The sequence below is a fragment of the Pseudopipra pipra genome, chromosome 24 (assembly GCF_036250125.1).
Source record: "Pseudopipra pipra isolate bDixPip1 chromosome 24, bDixPip1.hap1, whole genome shotgun sequence".
Classification (NCBI taxonomy): domain Eukaryota; kingdom Metazoa; phylum Chordata; class Aves; order Passeriformes; family Pipridae; genus Pseudopipra; species Pseudopipra pipra.
The window spans coordinates 3955782-3976266 of NC_087572.1; the positions used below are offsets into that span (position 1 = coordinate 3955782).

Consider the following 20485-nt stretch of genomic DNA (forward strand, 5'->3'; position numbering starts at 1 on the left):
GGCCCGCGGCGGTTTCCGGCGGGGCGGCCCGGCAGCGGCGGCAGCAGCGGCAGGTGAGGGCGGGCGGGGACCGGGGGGCTCCGGGGACCCCTGGACCGGGCCTGCAGAGCCCCCCTACCCCGGCACAGCGCTCCGGCAGCGGGGAGGGGGGCGAGAAGGGCCTGCGTGGGGTGCGGGAGCACGGGAGGGGCGCTCATTGAGGGGAGCCCGGGGGACACGGGGCTCAAACCCCGCGGGTTTGAACCCGCGTCTGATTCAAACCCACCCCCTAAACCGGCCCTAAACCTGCTCTCAGCCCCACAAGCGGAGTTTCGCCGTGCGCCGCTGTGACAATTCGCGAGCCCTCCCGGAGGTCCGGGCTGGGACCCCGCTAAAAGCCGAGGTGTTCGTCCCTCCCGTGCCTCGCTCCGGGTGTCCCCCCTTCCCTTCCCTTCCCCCGGGGTTCCCTCTCGGGCAGCCCCGCTGGTATTTCTTTGTTTGATCTTCCCCCCCCACCCCGTCTTAATGTTGACTGAAATTCGAACCGTCCCCGCTGTGCTTTCTGCCTTAATTGTTCTTCCCCTGTGTTTGCACGCAGATGAATTATTTACCTCTGTGCCTCGCCGCGGGGCTGTGTTTGCCCAGGTGGAGGTAGGTGAGGGCTTGGTGCCCCTCTCTGGGGCTGAGACACTGGGAAAAGAGGGAATAATGGGAGAAGGTGCTTCACTGCGGCCGAAATGAACGGTGAAGCTCCACTTCTCAAACTTTAGGATGTGTAAATGTTGCTTCCAGCAAGGCCAGAAAGAGGAGTGGGAGTCACAGCATCGTGGGATGGTTTGGGTTGGAAGAGACCTTAAAGATTATCCAATTCCAGCCATGGGCAGGGACACCTTCCACTATCCCAGGTCGATCCAACCTGGCCTTGGACACTTCCAGGGATGGGGCAGCCACAGCTCTGGGAAATCCATTCCGGCCCCTCACCACCCTCACAGGGAGGAATTTCTTCCCAATATCCCATCTAAATCTCTCCTATTTTAGTTTAACTGTGTTTCCCCACCACCCCCCCCTTGTCCTATCTCTTTCTGCCTGTGCAAAAAGTCACTCTCTCTCTTTTTTTACAATCCTTGAAGTGCTGCAGTGAGATCTCCCGGGAGCCTTCTCTTCTCCTTGTAATTGCTTAAAGAAAGCTGGAATTGTGCCGGGGTGAGTGTTGAACTTGAAGTTTGCCTTTGGAAAAGAAGAACATCAGCAAGTCCTGGGCAGAGTCAGGGAAGGGGAGGGTGGTGAAGTTTTCTGTGCTCAGGAGGATGTTCAGCTGAGTTAGTTTGTGCTGTAGAAGCTCCAAGGGAGTGTAAATCAGATTCCTCTGCCTGCTATGATTTCCTCAGAAATGCCTGTTGCTCTTCAGTCAGACCTTCTAAATGAATCCAAATTGCTTTTTAAGAGTAGACAACACCTAAAATTGTACATTTACGTGGTTTAAATTCCTTTTTGAGGAGAGTGCAAAAAAAAAAGGGGGGATATAAAGCCAAAATGAGGCCACTTGTGAGGGACCTGGTTGGCACAGTTACACCAACTAAAGCTGATACTTTGGACAGTGATGGCAACAAACCCTTTTCCCATTCAGAGTAGGTTTAAACTCGTTCTTCCCAACAATGCTGGAAATGACTGTGCTGTTCTGTCCTAAATCAGGGTGGTTTCAAGTGTGTCAGGGTGTCCTTTCACTCTGTTATCTGATAATATCTCACAGGGTGCTTTGCAGGGAAGGTTTTCCTTTTGGATTTACCCAGAAATGAGATGTGCCCGAGGCACAGAGCATCCTCAGGTCCTGGGAGATGGGGTGGAAATCCCATTGGGAGCACGGGGCAGTGCCACAAACACTGGGAATGTGATTGCATCCCTGTTTTCATGCTGCTGGATCAGTGATCTGTGATTATGCAGCCCTCTACTTCATTCAATCACTGGTTAATTTGATTTCCAGTTTAATTTGATGACAGTTTTGAGAGCCAAATCGCTTGTATTTAAACAAATGGCTTCTATTTTGATCAAATTTCATTGTGTTTGGCATGTGTTGGGGCATTATATGGATTAAAAATCGCTGAGACTGCGGTTCCTGCAGGTTTATTAGTTGGTGATGAATATTCAGTTACAAGCTGTACAAAACCTGGGTCTGGCAGGGAGTGGGAGAGGGGGGGCTTAGAGCAAAACTGGGCTTTTCTCGCTGGTCCCAGTGATGCTGTGCAGCAAAGAAGCTCCAAATATCCTTGGGATCACCTGGATCTCCCTCAAAACATCTCATTTTTCAGGCAAAACCAGAACTTTGGGCTGCAGGGAGAGCGAGGGGGCAAGGCTGTCACCTTGTTCCTGCTCCCATTAAGGTGGGAGTGGGGTGTGCAGGGCGAAGAGAGGCTCCCTGTCCTTCAGAACCAGTCCCCTAATTCTGTTTGGTTGGGATTTTTCTGCCTGCAAGTGCCATGTGGGGTGATTTTTTGAGAGTGTGAGAATGCTTTTATTATTTTGCTGGCGAGTTTGGAGCCCGTGGAAAAGGAATGGATGTGAGACTGCAGCAATGTTGGGCCTCGGCTTTGTGTGTCAAGGGGGGGAAAAGAGCCCTTTCAGAGATCTATTTTTATCAGTTAATTAGTAGCTCTTGCTGACTTGTCAGTGCTGTGGTGATAACTATTCCCAGCTCTTCCCTGCAGTGGGGTCACTTTAGGCAGGGGATGCAGCAGCCAGCATTTGGCTGGGGGTTTAACCCCTTCCAGACTGTGCCCCCAAATCCAAGGGCAGATTCCCAGGGGAGGAACCAGCATGTAAATACACAGAATATCGTGAGTCTTTACAAATTGTGATTGACCTTAATTTCCCCTCTGCCCTGGAGGAGGAGTTGTGTCTCAGGAGGAGCTGAGTGTGGAGGTTTGCCGGTGGCTGAGTGACAGGCTTGGGATCAGAGGTAAAAGGCTGCAGGTTTCCCAGTTCGGGCTCTTATCTGCTGGTTTTCAGTGACTCAGGATGATCTGGGACCATGCTGGGGGTTTAACCCTTTCCAAACTGTGCCCCAAAATCCAAGGGCAGATTCCTGGGGGGAGGGACCAGCATATAAATACACAGAACATCGTGAGTCTTCAGCAGAGGTGCTTTACAAATGGTGATTGACCTTAATTTTCCCTGTGCCCTGGAGGAGCTGTTGTATCTCAGGAGGAGCTGAGAGTGTGGAGGTTTGCTGATGGCTTGGGATCAGAGGTAAAAGGCTGCAGGTTTCCCAATTCTGGCTCTTATCTGCTGATTTTCAGTGACTCAGGAGGTGACCACGCAGAACCTCTGCCGATAACACGTTGGTGTTTTGCCCCCTGCGGATGAGGAATTGCTGTTTTCCTGGTTTCTAAATGACGAAGCCCTGAATCTGCAGGTGCTGTTCTCGTGTTGTTGGGTTTATTGCCTGTGGTGTCACTTGGGTTTGATTCTCAGCAGTGCCGAGAGATAGGGAGGTGAGAGGCAGCTCAGCCCCAGCTCCAGCTCTCGTTGTCACGGCCTGAATTTCTTTGTTTGTTGGTGACTCTCCACTCGGGATGGGGGAGGGAGGACTAATTATCTCCAGAGAGAGGCTTTTAATGCTATTAGCCAGAGGAACAGGCTTCATCTCCCAACTTGAATGAGTTGTGTGAAATAACACGAAGCCCCGGTGGCAAAGATAGGAAAATTGAGAGCAGTCCAAGCGGTTTCTCTCTGCTGAACCCTGCAAATAGATTTATTTTATTTTTTTTTTCCCCTCCCCGCAAGCCTTTGGCTGGCAGCAGCTACTGGAGGAGGGGGAGAGCCGGGTAAACAGATTGTTAACTTTATTCTTTTGTGTTTGTGCTTTTGGAATGCTGATTCCAAAACACAGTTAGGAATCGCTCACCTACCAGCTGCACTGCGAAGTCGTGATGGGCAATTCATTATCAGGGACTAATTAACCGCGGCTGCTGAGTGTCATGGGGCAAAACAAGGTGCATACTGATGAGGTGGGTTTGTGCAAGCCTGGCACTTCTCCTGCAGTCGGTGTGCCTTTTGAAACAGATTTGGGAAAGATCGTTGGACTTTGGTAAAGTTGAAGTGCCATTAGACCCGAGGGTTTGAACCTTTTCACTGCCAGCTCCAAAAAGCTGCTGCTAAAAGCAGGAACCTCTTGCTGCCAGTACCTCACTTGTCTGCAGGGTTCTCCTTTAACCAATCCCCAAAAGTGATGCCCTTAATTAGAGCTGTGTTGCCACAGATTTAGTTGTCTAAAATCCAGCAAGATTAATCCCCAGCATTGATTTAAACCAGCCAGCCCCATATGGGCGTCTTTCATCACCTCACACTTATCTGTGGGAGGAGTGAACCTCTCTTTAATGTGCTTTTCTCTCCTCAGTTCTCTCCCTTAGCTTTTAAGGGTGCAAGCAAGAAAAAAATTTGGCCTGAATCCTACAGAGAAACCTTGATTTGTAAACTTGGATCAAAGTTTGGGAGGCACTGACTGAGTTGGTGCCTGCACAGTGTTTAGTGCCTGGGCAAGCTCAGGGGAAGCACCATGTTACTGAGGGTGTCTTAGCAAAAAAAGGGGTTATTCTGGACGTGAGGTTGGCATCACAAGCTGTGTCTCAGACATGGATGTGAAGCAGCCATGGAGGTGAAGCTCCCAGAGGCATTTATGGACGGGGGGTAAAGCCAAAGGTTGTCGCCGTCGGAGAATTTGAGCTTTGAACAAAGGAAAGTCACTGTGCCAGTTTTCAGGGGACTTTGGCTGCACTCACATGCCCTTGGAGGTTGTTCTCTTGACTAATCCTCCTCCTCAAAATCAAGTCAGGGGTGTTGGTCACCGGCTGAAGTCGCCGGTGCAGGTCGGGGGGATCGGCTGTGGGAGGTGGGATTTGATGGATATTATTTCTGTGTTGGCAGGAGCTCCCCTGCAGGTGCACAGAAGTGCTGCTGGGGGGTTGTTCTCGATTCCCTCTCCTCTCCAGAGCTGTGTGAAAGCTCTTGCTGTTTTGCTGCAGTGGGTTTGCAGGTACAGCTGTCACCTGCCAGCCTTCGGATCCCAGTGCAGGAGAGGCTTCACTGGGATTCTGGGACAGAACCAAGGTCAGGAGGGTTTGGGCTGGTCTTTGCTGGCTGCCTCAGGTTCTGTGGGAATGCATTTTTAAAGCTGCTCTGCTGCAGTGTTGACAGTGGAAATCTGGATGGATCCACAGAATTCCTGCTCCGTGCTCCTGGATGGAGTGACCTTGTGCTGCCGAGGTTCTCTTTATCAGCTGGGACCAAGAAGGAGGATGATAATTACTGAAGTAGTGATAATCTGTCAGATTTGTGCTAGAAAATGTGGGCTTCTGTTGTCGTGGATGTGAAGTTTAGTGTCTGTTCCAAACCAGGTGTAATTTACTGGTAGGTGGGAAACAGCAGGAGCAGGAGAAGGGCTGTTATGGAATCATAAATGTGCTGAGTTGGAAGGGACCCATCAGAAGCATCGTGTCCAACTCTTGTTAGGTTTGTTCCCCTGTAAAAGGTGTTTGTGTGATGCCAGAAGAGAGAACAAATAATTAGAAGCAGAGTCTTCTTCCCTTACATGTTTTGATCAGCAGCAGGTGAGAAGTGGCACATTCCCTGCAGGGTCATGGAAGCTTTGCTTACCTTGTGCTGAGAGTCAAATTAGTGCTTATATCCTGCTCCTGACTTGCTCTGTATCCTGTTCCTCCTGCCTGTGGATCAGGGCCAGAGGGGGAGCAAGGTCATGGAATTTTTCACCTTGTAATTCCAAATCAGTCTTTAGCATGCAGTCCCACAATTATGGACAGGAACCCTGAGATTACAGGTGGGTGTAAATGGGATTTCTCCTGGCTCAGCTGTGCCTTCTCAGAGCAATATCCACCTTTGGGTGGAGGTGTCAGGTGAGTGGGTCAGGCTGTCTTGGCTTGTGCTGTTTTCCAGCAGTTTTGGAGTTAGGTACAGCTTTTCTGTACCTGTTCAGAGCAGGTGGAGGCAATTAATAGGCTCAGCACAGGCAGAGCAGGGAAACTTCAGGAAACCCCATACCTGACATTATAAAAAGTGCTTTTTTGTTGTCATTGTTCCATTTCACTTGTCTTCTAAATACAGGATTTTTTTCCTGACTATGAGGATAAATGCAGGGACTGCTCAGTTACCTGAGGTTCTTCTGTCCCTCACTCAGGGAGGCTGTTATTTGGGAGTGTTAAGTATCCAGCTTCTTTGAGGATATTGGTGGGCTTATGGAATACATCTGGCAGAAAGAAATGGGATTTCCAGGATGAATTAATTGAGCTGGTCCTCAACGTGTTGCAGTCTGATCACCTGTCAGGCTTCCCAAAACCTGTGTGAGCACATCAGGCTTTGGGAGGTGGGATGGAGTGCTCTGAGGATCCCCAAACTCCATTTGACACCAGTGATTACACTAATCAGTGTTGTTCCTCACCTGCTTTCAGCTTCCAAAGGGAGCCTTCAATTTGTATTTTGATGACTGGGTTCTCTCCACCTATCAGCTGTGAGTCCAGGGAAAATAAGGATGTTTGTGTGGACAGGAGGCCTGATTTAGCTCCCAGCTACGTTGCTGCCCTGGTGTTTGATGTCAGGCAAGTCACTTTTTCCTTGTTTCATCCTCCTGTCTGTCCTCTCCCAGATTAGTGCTTAGTGAGGGTGTAGTCACCCTCCTCTTCGTAGCTGGAGGGACAAATTAATTCATCTCAGCCTTAAGGGCCATAATTAGCAGGTTCTACTGGTCTGGGTCCCATCCTACTATGTGTGTAGGTGGGACCTTTAGTAAATGGAATATGAGTAACAGGAGGAAGGAACCATTTGAGCAGCTGGGATGTGTTGGGTAAAGTCCAGCATCAGGTTCAGGGAGTTGTTTCTTCATTTGCACCTCGTCCTGTATTTTGTGGAAGTGTAATTTGAAGTTTTAACTCTGCAATTTGTTTTTTTATTTTAAGTCTTTATTCAGGTTTTATGTTGGGCTTTTCTGCCCGTGGATCTTGTGGGTTTTTTGGTTTGTTTTTTTTTTTTTGTATTAAGTTCTTTTGCAAGGGAGGTTTTTTCAAGAGCTTCTCCAGTGAAATGGGAACAAGTTTGCCTTGATTCTGCAGCAAATTCCTGCTGCTCTTGGGAAGTGGGATTTATAAAGCTGCTGTGCTACATTTCAGCATGGAAAGGGAGGTGGGGCAGAAACCCCCAGAAATCTGTGCCTCCTTTAATATGGAATTCTATAGGTGCTACTCTTGCATGGAGAGCAGCAGTCCTTGCATAAACACTGGATATATTAACATTTCTAACTAGTAAATTTATGGATAATCTCTTCTTTTGGAGGATTTATTCTGATTTGAGAGCATTAGTCTCTGGGAAAATTAAACCTCTTTTAAATCCACTTTGTTCAGAGACCAGACTGGGGACCTGCTGGTAAGCCCTGCCATCTTCCTCCTGCTTTTTCTGCAGGCTTGATTGGAATTGCAGTGCAGGGGCACAGCTGGTCCAGAGGCACCAGGGGTTGAGTTTTCGGTGCTTTATCCAGTTGTGGCAAAATGGATTTTGGAGCCTGTTTGCTGTTCCTGTAACGGGCTTGTGCAGCAAAAACAGGGGAGCCCCTAAACCAACCCCCAAGGTAAGGAACATGGAATGTCTGTGGGAGCTGAAATGGGGGGATAAAGCTGTTTATTGGCACGAGGCTGCAGGTTTTGGGGGGCTGGGGGAGGCGAAAAATATCAGTGCTGCTGTGCCTGCTGAGGCATAACCTTGTTTCAGGTGGCTGATTCATGGCTCTGGGTATTTAATCATAGTTTCTATAGCAGTGAAACCTTTAATGGGAGGGTGGAGTTCACTCCCAGTCCACGGCGGGTGTGCGGGAATTTCGTGGCCGATTCATTCCCGTGGTTTTGCTGAGCAGAGTCAGTTTTACAGGGGATGATACTGAAGGATATTCTGTGTTCGTGGTGCGTGTAATGAGGACTGAAACAGCTCTTGCTTTTTAAGAGTAGTGTTATTTCTAATAGCAGTATCATTTTTTAATATTGTGGCATTGCCTTGGGTTGGTTTGTGCGGTGCTGTGTGGCTGCACTGCTGAGTAAATGCAGAGTATGTTGGTGTGGATGTTCATCTTGCTACCTTTTGATTACCAGTTAAGATAACAGAACTTGTGATTGTAGCTGACTTGAGTCCTCCTGTGCTCTCCAGAAACCCTTCCCTCAGGGTGTGACATTATCTGATGGCTCAGAAGTTATTGGGACACTCTTTACCGGTGTGGTTTAGTTCTGTCCTACTGAAAACTCATATTCTTTGGTATTTCCAAGGTGACTTTGCTGCAGGAAGCTGCTGGAGCCTTCATTCTTAGTGCCAGCAGCAAGGGGTTTGATTTGCATCATCAAGATAATGTGGTGGATGGTGTTTCTGTGTGGATTTGGAGCCACATGTCACCTTGCTCTGGTGTCCTATAAAAATATTAGTGCGTTCTTGAACCTGGAGAAGAAGGTTGATCCTGGAGAAGGGCATTATCTGATGGATCCCTCGGTGGGATGAGGGTCCTCTGGGATGGCTGATGGTGCTGCTGAGGGGTTGGGCTTCAACAAAACCTCGTCTGAAGCTGCTTTTAGGGGTTGCTCTTGGGGAAGTGTGACAGCTTGTCGTTTGCCGGCACCGATCGTCCCCTCTGTTCATCCTTGCCCTGTTTGGAGTGTGAGCACTTTAAAAGCAAATAAAGCTTCCTCGTCCAGAACTCTGGGTCTGATGTGGCACATGACATGCTTGTGACAGCGAGGGCAGCTGAAACAGGAATCTGTTGGGAGTGGATTTGTATGTGCATTAAGCAGAGGGGTCCATTGCCAAGAGTCTGTCGGGGGGTGTTGGTTAAATACTGGTGTGCTGGACGTGGTGTGCGTGGGGCTCACCAGCAGCACAATGACTTTTGCCCGTGTCCCTGAGGTGAACCGTGTGTGGGGGTGAACCTGCTGTTCAAAATCCAGCACCAAGGCAGTTGGGAATGTGGTGCACGAGGAGCTGGAGTGGTGGATGTCGGCGCTGCTCAGCTCTGTGGGTGTTGGTCGTGTCTCCCCCTCCGTGGGGAATAACTCCTGTGTTATTCTGGGGGTCCCTTGCACTGGGAGATCAGAGAAGCTTTGCCTGTTGCACAGACTTTGCAGGTAAAGTGGAGATCTTGGTTTATTTGCCTTTTCTGTTACACTGTTGGAGGCAGGAACGCTTTGCTCCTTGCTTTTTGATTGTAGCAGTTTGGGGCATGAGATCATCTAAAGCTGGTTTTGTGGAGTTGCAGGCTTGATCCTTAAACTCAGTGTCCCCACAGGCTCTGTCTTCAAAAAGAATTCCTTGCTGGAAGGCTGTGTTTGTGCTGGCTGATAGGAACCGAGCTGAGCTGCCTGTAATCGCTGTCTGGGTTTGAAGTAGCCTTTGTGGGGTGAAATGTTTGCTGCCTTTCAGCAGAGTGCTTGTCAAATAGTTTCATTCAGTGCACTCAGCTTTTTAACAGATGGGACAGATTTTTGTGAGCCTGGGCAACCACAGCAATTGTTTTGCAAGGTGAGACATTTCTGTTTTGTCGGGCGGGAGAATTAATAATGCTGTGTGATTCATACCAGTGATGAGTCTGGGTTTGGATCAGATTTGGTTGTTGTTTTTTTTTTTTTAAAGGATATTAGCATTTGTCTTCAAAGAAAGCTGAGCTGAAAGCCAAAAGCTGACAGAACAGTTCCTGAGCTGCCCTGATAGGATGGATCTTGTGGATAGAGATCCCAGTGCACTTGAGAGACTGGGAGAATTGGTGTTGGGCAATGTGAGCACTTCCCCAAGAGGGAGGGAGGGTGGGTGGCACCAGGGCAGTGCTGTCTGGGGACACGAGGGCTGTGCCAGCCCACAGCTCCTGGGAGGGACTGGGAGCTGTGGGACACCAGATCTGCCTCAAGTCTGCTGGGGGAATGATTAACCACGGCAGGAATCCATCCTGTGGATAGCCAGCTCCAAATGGAAGCGTTCTGCAGATGGCCAGACTTGCTAAACAGCACAGGAACCACAAGCAGGGAAGGAGATTCTGGTGTCTGGTGCTTGTTGAGCTCAGTGTGCATTGCAGGGCAGCGATTCTGTGTCTTGGCAAAGGCAGCAGCAGGATCTGTGTGAGTATTCAGCAGTCTCTGGTGGCCAGGCCTCCATTTGCCAGCCCTGTTCCTGCTTCGAATCCAGGGCTACCCTAAATCCCTGCAGACTTGAGGGATTAGGGGGCAGGTCCTGGAGGAGGGATCAGTTCCCATCTCAGCAGTTTATTGCCTGCTCTCGGGGCTATCGCTTCCTCTGCACAGGGGTCATTTCCTTCCTGCAGGGTGTGCAAGAAAGTGAAAATCTGAGCCACTGCACATTAAATTTTAGTCATCTGGGGACATGTGGGGCAGTCAGTTGGATCTTGGGGTGTGATCTGCCAGCGGAGAGCCGCGGTCCCCAAAAGCCACAGAGAGCCTGTGTGTTTTAGCAGATTGGAATTTAATTGGCCTGGGAGCGAGTTTGAGCTGTTTTTGTGGCTGGAGAATTGCTGGTTTATGTTGTGATCCCTTAACAAAACAGCTCTGCCATCAGGCTTTGTGTCTGAGCAGCACAAAGGCTGTGCTGGGAGCAGAGTGGTGTCTGTGTGTGCCTGGTGTGTCCATCTGCGCTGGCTGAGGGAGAGCTGGAATTTGGAAGTGCTTTTAATTGTGGGGGGGGGGGAGCAGGTGGCTTTTCATCGCAGGGAATTGTTTATTCCGGTACAGATTGGGGCAGGGTTTTGTTGCTGTTTGTTTTTCCAAGAAGAGGGGAGGAACAGAGGGGGTAGAAAGGGTGGAACTGGTTGAACTGGAATTCCCGGGTCATGCTTGGCCTTGGGTTATGATCAGCAAGGTCCTGCTCATTTCAAAACCCGGGGCTGGCAAATCCTGGTGCCTTGGGATCTGTTGGTGCTTCAGGTGTTCAGATGCTTCAGGTTGTTCACAAGTGTACTGAAAGAGTTTAAGAACAGTTTTGTAGCAAAGATCTCAAATAATTTTATAAATGAGAGTAAAAAATCCTGTTTTGCCACAGGAATTCTGTTCTCTGAGGGTATGTAGGGTAGACACTCATGGCTTGGTGATTGAACTGGCTCAGCATGGAGAGAGGAGGGTGGCACCTTCCCTGTGGTGTTTGCTGTGGGAAAAGGAACAGAGGAGCGGGCAGGATCTGATGATTCCAGGCTGTTTGGTGCTGGGAAGCCTCACTTGATGCCTTCCAAACCCAGTCCTACCCCTTCCCTGTAAGGACAGGCTGTCAGAGCCCTGTTTGGGGCTGCAGCTGTGTAAACACCCCAAAGTGCTGAACAGGTCCTGGGTATTCACTGCCTTCCCTTATTCTCCAACAACTGCTTTGTGGCCCATGTGACAAACAAATTGAGGAACTGAGCTGGATTCAAACCAGCTGCTTCTGCACCAGGCTGGTTTTGACCGGGGTCAGCTGCTCCACGGGATCTCCCTGGTGCCCAGAGAGGCAGAGCCTGTGGAACCACAGTTTTAATTACAGGGGGATTTTGGGGTTCCAGGGCCCTTCCTGTGGTTGTGCCTCTGTCCCCTCACCCTGAATTGCTCCCTCCAGGAAGCTTCCAGGTTGAGCTGTTCCTCCAGTTCCACTTTCAGCTCAGACTGACCCCAAAGAGCTGTGAGGCTGCAGGTGTTGGAGGGGGCTGTGCTGAGCTCCATGGGTTTGTACTGGTGGGCTTTCCATGCTGTTCATTTTTGTGGGAAGCCTGTTCTTTCCATTGGCTCCCACAGATCATAGAATGGGCTGGGCTGGAAGGGATTTTAAAGATCATCTCATTCCAACCCATCTTCCAGCAGACCAGGTTGCTTTTTCCTGGTAAAAAGCTGATTTTTATCCCAAGTACACTACAATATTATATTTTGTAAGACATGAGGGAAGTTCTGGTTCTTTGCAGTGGGTTCTCTGCTGCAAATAAAGTAATTTGAGACCTCATTAGTTACTTCTGTAGTAAAAGCCACTCAGAGCTTGACTCTGCAGCGGGATAGTTAATACCAGACCTCACACAAGGCTGAAAGGAAGCCACAGTGATGGGGAGGGCAGTTAAAACCAGTTTTTCCATTCCTGTTGGCTGCTGAAACTGGGATGGAAGTAGGATTGTGTTATGGCTGAGCGGTCTGAGCTTCCTGGTCCATGGGCTGCCTTTCCCTGGAGCTCCCTGACCCATCCAGAGGGACAGGAGAGGCTTCAGAGAGGTGCAGGTACAGGTTCCAACAAATAAATTTACAGTTACTTAAATTCCTGAGAGCTGGCAGAGCTCCTGCAGCTTTCTGCATGTCATTCCTGGCTGTTGGGGTGGGGAGGATGCAAACCTGTGGGCTGGAGTCCCTCTGAAAGCTGCTGTAAGTTTGTGTTGGGTGCTGTGTGGGTGTCTCACAGCTCCTGTGCTCCAGGGAAGCTGTTGTGTATCTAAACACTGATTTTTTTTGTGGGCACCTCTTTGTGAATTGAAGTGTTCCTCGGATTAAGTCATTTAGGAAATCTCTATTTATAGGCAAACCTAAAAGCTGGCTGATAAACACCCTCTGCAGCCTTCAAATGAGTGACATCATCCATCCAACTTGGAGCTGTGGCAGAGGGGAAGGATACCTCACAGTCCTGGCAGCATTCATTTACTGAGCAAAGCTGGCTCAGATTGGATCCAGCTTCACTTCCTTTTTACCACAAAACTCTTCCTCAGCACCACTTTCCTTGCAGATGCAAGTTTCCCTTTAGTAAACCTGTCACTGTGGGTGCGGGTCATCTGCACAAACACTTCCTTTGGCCATTGCACAACGGGCTGTGCAGGTTTCTAACACCTGGGGCTCACTCACAGCCACCTTTGAGGCCTTAAAAACCTTGCAGAGCATTTTTTTGTTCCGTTTATATGGCCCAGTGTTAACATTTTTCCTTGCTGTGCCTTTTCCACGTTACATTTTGCCAGTGATGACTTTCTCCTTCAGTTTTGCTCCTTTTCATCTACTTTGTTGCTCTTATATACAGTTCACTCCCTTCCCATAAACCTTGTTCAGGGTTTGCTGGGAGTGCTGGTGTAGGTGGAGGGAGTGGGGTTCCTTTGTAACCATTCCTGGTGCTGGCACCTCTGGGAAGGTCCTGTTTGCTGAGCAAACCAGCAGTTCCTGGCTGGCTGATAACTGTGCTGGGGAGTCACAAAATGAACCTGCTCTGATGTCCAAGGACACAGCAGCTTGAACAGAACAGAAAGGCTGTTCAAGAGAAGTCACCAGAAAGTCCACAGCTGTTTCAAGCTGCTTATTTTTCAAGGATTTTTTTTTTTCCTCACTGGATTTTAAGATTCTTTCTAATACTGGACTTCTGTTGTACTATTGTGAGATGTATATATAATTCTTGATAGCTTTGAGATGGATTGATTCAAGGTGATCTGCCAAACCCCCCAGGTGTGCTGATTCTTGAGCAGGGCTGGGATTTACCTGGAGTGCTCCTGTCCAAGGCACATCTGGTGGATCCTCTGCTTGTGAACCAGGTTTTCACTGTGCCAGGTATGCAGAGCCAGCTCCAGTGACCTTCCAGTTAATACAGCCCATCCAAAGGCATTTCCTCAGCTTCTGTGCCTTGGGAATGTCTGAGACTCTTGATATCCCCTCCTTCCACGTCCTCTCTGCTGTTGCTGTTGCAGTTGCAGTGATTGCCCTGGTTTGATTTGCACAGTTTTCCCTGGTTGCCTCCCTGGCCCAGGTCAGCTCATCTGCCTGCAGGGCAGGAGGAGAGATTTGCCACTTCAGCTGGGTGTTTTTTTTAGCCATTGTTACTGTGAAAGGTCCTTTTGTGGCTGGAAAGAAGCCGTGATGGTTTTGCTGAGCTCTTAATGCAGCTGAATGTTGGCTGGGAAATGTCATCTCTAATGGAGGGCGAGAGTGGCGGGGAGAGACTGAGAGCTGAAACCTTCCTGTTCTTGGGGGAGTTCCAGGGGATCACTGCCTTTAAGATTATGCCATTTGAACTTGAATTTCAGATTATTTGAAGGAGTTGATCAGATCAAAACCCCCCACAGATCTGGAAGGTGAGTGACCATGTGCTGAGCAACCTGGGCCAGTGGAAGGTGTCCCTGCCCATGGCAGGAGGTTTTGGAATTGGGTGATCTTTAAGGCCCCTTCCAACCCAAACCATTCCACAATTCTGTGTGAATGGAACCCTAACCCTTGGAAGAGCACTAGGAAAGGCACAGCTTTCCCCCCTGAGTTTAAAATCAACTCAGGGCCCCTTAGCTCAGATGGCTGCACTAAGCACCATCCTCAGGCAAACACTGTCGCTGCTTCATAAACTTCGTGCACAGCCATGAGAAGTACAAATTATCTTTATTTTTTTTTTTAGGAAATGTTCTTGTTCAGGGACTTTATGGCCTTATTTTCACAGTGGGATGCCTCGCTGCCTGCACTTTGTTATAAAGACTTTGCCAGATCAGTAGTGGGAATTAATTTCTCTGTTTTCCTGGTTATGGCCAGGGCACCTTTTTTTTTTAAAGCTGGAGCTTTAAGAGTAATAAATTGCCTGGGGAGGGTTTCTTTAAGGAGGTTTGATACCTTAATTAGAATTAATTAGAAATTATGCTGGTGAGACTGTGAAGGAAAAAGTAAGGCTACAGCTGATTTACAAACTACCTGAACTGCTTGGCAAAATCTACCTCAAAAGGTGAAATTCAAGGCTCCTGTAGATTCAGTGAGGTAATTTCCATTCAGGAAGAGTTTTAATTTCAAATGGTTGAGCTGTGCCCAGTTAAAAAGTGTTGACTCTGTATGTTGATAAAGACACCTACACCTCACAGGTTTCCTGTGTCTCAGTTTTTTCAAGTGGGGACACACTCCCAGTGTGGAGTTGGATCAGAGGTGCCTGGTTTGTGCTGGAATGTTGCAGTGAGGGAAGTGTGGGGTTTAATCAGGTTTCCCACTCCCTGTGGTCTGTGTATCCTGGGAAGCAGTTGGGCAAGGGGTCCTTCTGGAAGGATCCATAGGGCAGGACTGCAAATTCAGCTCCACTGCTGCTGGAGTTTTGGGAGTTCAGGTGAGCTTTCTAACAAATTCCTCTTGGTGCTTCGATGGGGGTTGAGCTCATTCCTGTCGCTTCTTAAAAAGAAACAGTTTTCAAGCTGCCTCTGCAGCTGCTGAGGCCAAAAGTGGCTTCATTTTGGGGAGGAAATGGTGGTTGCAAATGAACTTGTGTATCGAGTCATAATTGCAGGGCCATGACCACAGCACTGCTTCGTTTTCATTGAAAGTCTGACGAAAATGGAAACCACAAAACGAAGGCAAAGGTGGTTTGAATTTTACCCCAGAAGCCAGAGAGAAATAAATAACCCTGTTATTTTGTGCCTTCTGGGTGTGTGTTACGGACACAGATTATGTATAGCCCAGATATGTGCAGCCCACAGTCCTCAGCTGCTCCTGCAATGGTGGGTCTGGGATGGAGGTTTTTGTTTGGAGGCATCCAAACCAACTCATTCGGATCCTTCCTGGCTGACAGGAACAAGCAGAGGACTGAGCTCATTTTTTTTCAGTGGCTTTCATCAGGTTAAAATCAGTGAATCCCAGAATGGTTTGGGTTGGAAGGGACTGGAAAGATTATCTAATTCCACCCCCCTGCCATGGGCAGGGACACCTTCCACTAGCCCAGGTTGCTCCAAGCCCCATCCAACCTGGCCTTGGACACTTCCAGGGATCCAGGGGCAGCCACAGCTTCTCTGGGCAACCTGTGCCAGGGCCTCCCCACCCTCACAGGGAACAATTTCTTCCCAATATCCCATCTATCCCTGTCCTCTGGCAGTGGGAAGCCATTCCCTGTGTCCTGTCCCTCCATCCCTTGTCCCCAGTCCCTCTCCAGCTCTCCTGGAGCCCCTTTAGGCCCTGGAAGGGGCTCTCAGCTCTCCCTGGAGCCTTCTCTTCTCCAGGGGAACCCCCCCAGCTCTCCCAGCCTGGCTCCAGAGTAGAGGGGCTCCAGTCCCCTTATCAACCTCATGGCTCCAGGATCTTGTTCCCAAGATGCAGGTTTGCCTGGAAGGTCCTGTTGGGTTGTGGAGGCTGATTCTGCTACTTCAGAAGCTTCTTTGGAAGCAGGAAAGCCTTTGTGCTGAATCAGTGCTGAGACCCAACAAACATGATGATGTTTCCCTCTGATCAACCTTTGTGACAGAGGTGTGAGATTCCTCACTGGTCTCTGTACACACTAAAAAGCTAATTGTTAAAACTGGGGGGAAATGTAACTTGGTGTGTACTGTTGTCTGCTCTGCAGTTTTGGAGTTTCAGACACTATCCCACACTTCCAGGCTGCTGCAGTTCCTTCCCCCTGAGTCACTAATCCTCTCCTTTCTATCTGTGTCTGTGGTTCTGTACAGACAGAGTTGGTTGGAGGGTTTTGTGTTTTTTTTTTTTTGTTTTGGTTTTTTTGAGTAAATTGAAATTCCCTGCGAGGTGTGGTACAAGGAGGAACTGCTGCACGAACAGGTATGTGCAGATCACAGAGGAATTTTAATTTCCTGACAAACCCTATTGTCCTGAAATCAGTTGTGCAGAAAGACACGAGGGAAATGTGCCAATTCCAGAGCTGAAACCAGTGTGGTGCTGCTGGGGCTGGGATTTCACTGGGGCTGCAAGCTGACCTCAGTTGCTTTTGGAAAGGAGCAGCCCTGGTTTTTTCCCTTAAAAAAAAACCCAACTGGGATTCATGTTGTTGTGGCAACACAAGCTGGAAGAAATCTGGGTGAAAAACCCTTTTATTGGTGACCTGCATTTTGGGTGGTTTAAGGCAATCAGGCTGATTTTTTTTTTTATTTTTTTTTTTTAATTTGGGGGGGGGGGAATTTGAATCTGAAATGCTCAATGTTCCACACATGTGTGTTGTTTTATAACCTTTGTGGGGGGGAAAAGGCACCTCAAGGCTTCCTGTTCTTAACAATCACAGGTCTGAGGAACGGGGACCACACTCCTGGATGTTTGCACTGAAATAACCCTCTCTGAAAGGTGAATTGGGCTTGAGGCATTTCCCCCCCTCCTCTGTGCTTCCAATTACTGCACTAATTAATTTATACAGGCCTTGTGGTCAGGTTTGCAGAGGCTCAGCTGATGTTTTTGTAGCTAACTGGGGATACCCCAGTGGCTCCAGCAGCACTGAAGTTCATCCTGATATGGATTTACATAGACAAGAATTCAGTTTGTCATCTTGTGCTTTTTGGAAAGAGGGGGAAATAGAAAATACAGCTCAGATTTTGGGCAGTTGAGCTCTTCACTTCAAATATCCATTATTTTTTGCTTTGCTGAAGCAGGTGCTGGTCGAGCTGGTTCCTTTTCTTTAGTCCCACTGTGCAAACATCAGTTGGGCCCTGGATAACTGGGATCTTCTGTGGAAACTGCTTTGCAAAGACATCAGTTCCCTCCCTTTTCTCTTTCTAGTGTGCCCAGACTTTTCTGGGTAGCAGCAAAATGTGGGAATTGCCTTCTGCAGTACAGGAATTTATTAACATGTTTTGAGGGTTCGTACGTGTTGACAGATTGTGGTGTGTGTTGGTCTGGAACTTCTTTAATATATTTTATTATATCAAGTAGCTGATGAAGGAATAACCATGCCTTGCCCTTTGGATGCTCCATGATGATAAGAACAAGAGCATCTGTCTTCTGCACCAGTGGGCCATTCTGCTTTAATTTTACCCTCTGCTTTTATCAGGGAGATACTTTTGGTTGAGGCAGCTGCTTCAAGGACAGCAAGGAGAGAAGCTGGTTTGCTCTGTTCATGCTGCAGGTTTTTTTTCCCCTCCATGCATCCACACCTCCAGGGTGGTTGATCAGCTGCCAAAAGGTCTGGAGGCGAATTAGAGGTGTTTTCCATACTGATAACTGAATAGAAATAGCATTTGTCACTGGGGGCTGGCACAGAAGCTGTTCATGCTTTCCTATGGGCTGCTGGCTTATTGTTCTGAGTTGAGTAAATATGGCTCTGAAACACCTGGGAGAGGCTGGAGTGGCTTTTTCAGACTTTGTGTGGTCTTGTTTCAAGTAGAAATATGGAAAAGGTTGCTGTGTTTGGCTTGTTAAATGAATGAAGTGCCCAGGTGCTACCGTGGTGAAAGTTTCTAGGAAATAAGAGTATTGCAAGTTTTAATTTGGTTTTGAATTGACTTGCAGAAGAGGTTAATCCCCTCTTGAAGGGGCACAGAGAAAGGGCCTTGTCCAGGGTCCCACATCCACCATCCCTGGAGGTGTCCAAGGCAGGACTGGACGTGGCACTCAGTGCTCTGGGCCGGGGGACAAGGTGGGCATCGGGCACAGGCTGGACTTGGATCTTGGATGTCTTTTCCAACCTGAATGATTCTGTGCTGGTCAGAAGCAGATCTGTGAGTGATGGGGGCTCTGGACTCCCACTCCAACACTCTGTGCAGTGTCCATGAGTATTTTTGAGGGTTACTTTGCACAAGTGTTGGAAAATCCTGCTCGCCTTCCCTGTGGCGCAGCCCCGGAGGACTCAGCTCCCTTCCCTTCCCAGTTCCTCCCTGGTAATGTTATATTACTGTGCCACCCACAGGCAGCTACTGAGCTGCTGGAAAATATTTGCAGCAGGAGGCAGTTATCAAATGTTAAATCTGTGACAAAAAGCCGCTGGTTTCACTGACTGTGGTATCAACTGTACTGAGGTTTCTCGATCCTCGTTATTCCAGTTTTCTATTTCAGGTGCTTGTAGAGTTGTTATAATATTGCCTGATTTTTTTTTATTTTTTTCCCCCCCCACTTCTTCCACAAAACTCTCTTTTCCTGTGCTAACCAGCTGCTCTGTTCCTGATCAAAGCTGTTGCTTCCCAACGAGTGTGGAAATGCCTGAAATGTTGGGATCCTTGGGAAGAGAGACAGAGAAACTGCCGGGCTGTTAATTACTGGGGCACCCCGTTAATTGACATGTTGCCAGGCTGGGCTGTGAGAACAACTGGGTTTAATCTGTGTGGTTTTATTGAGGGGGAATATTGTGATTTCCCTCCATCTGACCTCTCCACTGCTCCGTGTGTGATTGGTGCAGAACAAACTGGGTCAGCCGAGGCTGCTCGGAAGGATTTTTAAAACCAGCCTTTGTAGCAAAATGATGTTCAAACCATATCACTGAAGGACATGAGCAAACTATGGTTTTTAGGTGGAGTTGGTTTGGGTTTAAGTGAGGTCAGATAAACAGATGAGCTTTTTGGCATCCACTGACCTTAAGAAGGGCTTGTGAATCTTTTCTCCTCTGTGCTGCTCAATCCAACAGGAGGGTAATTATACCTTCACACCTTGTCTTGTACTCTGTAGAAGTGTATTTGCCACGGTTGATCTGTTTAGGTTTTTTTAAGAATTTCCCTTGTAATGTTTAAGCTCCAGCTTGTGCACTCGTGCTGAAATCTGTCCCCTGGGAGAACCCTTTGGTGCTGTTGAGTTATTCTGTTTTACGGAACACAATTTTAATATTGTTTACCACGCTCTTAATCTCGTGCCTGGCAGATAAAATGAGCTTCTTTAGCCCTCCCCCTGGGGGGCCTGGTGGGGCTCCATGGCCAACAGACCCATGGCATTAGGTGGAGTTATCTCAGCTTTGTGAAAATCCACTCATCCTGCCCTCCCAGAATGAGTAACTGATTGGAGAGAGAAGAAAATGGTGAATTGATTTTTATTTTTTACATTGCTTTTATAAAAAGGGATGGGGGCAACGAGATCCGTGGGGCAGGTTTGGGAGTCTGGCCCTTGAGAAACATGTGCAGCTGGGGAGAGTCCTGATGGTTTGGTTCAACCATTCCAGTGGAGGTTGGACAAGACGGGGAAGACTCGGAACGTTCCCTGCGTGATGAAGAGGAGGCTGCTCAGTGCCTGGCCTCCATCTCCCAGCTGGCCTTATTCCTGGTGTCCACTTGGCCATGTTGTGATGGTGAGCTCTTCCAGGCAGCCTCAATCCCTCCCTGGGCTCCTGCCATCTGCTCCAGTGGGAACCTGCAGGGGATTTGGCCTTCTGGGTGCTGCTGTAGCAATGGCATTTTTAAACAGTGTAAAGCAAAGGGCTGAACTGGCATCACAAATCACAATATTATATTTGTTTGTTGGCTGCTGGTAGCACCACATCAGGTCAAAATTAAATATCTTCTAGGAGTTGTCAGGTGAGCTTGTTTAATTTCACGGGTCGTGGTCTGTATTAGCACAGGACCTTGTTCTTGGGTGTTTGTTAACTCTTCCCTCTCCCTCCAACTGATGGCTATAGTTCTGGATCCTTATCAGAGCATCCTTTCTCTCCCCCACGTTTGTTTTTTTTCCAAGACAGCCTCAGGTTTTGTGTCTCATTACAGTAAAAGCCCTGTGGTTGCTGCCCAGCTGCTGTCAGGTCCCTCTCTGGATGGTGATTTAGAGCTGAGCCAGCATGGAAAGGGCCTTTCCATGCCTAAGGCAACCCTGTTGGCAGCCACAGTGGAGAAGTAATGTGCCACTTCTGC

The 20485-nt window shown here is 48.6% G+C and overlaps 1 protein-coding gene across 5 annotated transcripts in view; it reads left to right on the forward strand.

Annotated features, from left to right (window-relative positions):
* PHACTR4 (phosphatase and actin regulator 4) overlaps positions 1 to 20485 on the forward strand; it is a 63996-nt gene continuing 43511 nt past the window's right edge. The window contains exons 1-3 of one of the 5 annotated variants that reach the window (XM_064635020.1): positions 10 to 53; positions 578 to 630; positions 1110 to 1182. The gene's annotated coding sequence lies outside the window, so the exon portion shown is untranslated. Of the gene's footprint in view, positions 54 to 577; positions 631 to 1109; positions 1183 to 9903; positions 10122 to 20485 lie in introns of those variants that run through there. The other 4 variants (XM_064635024.1, XM_064635021.1, XM_064635025.1 and 1 more) reach the window with 4 other exon arrangements.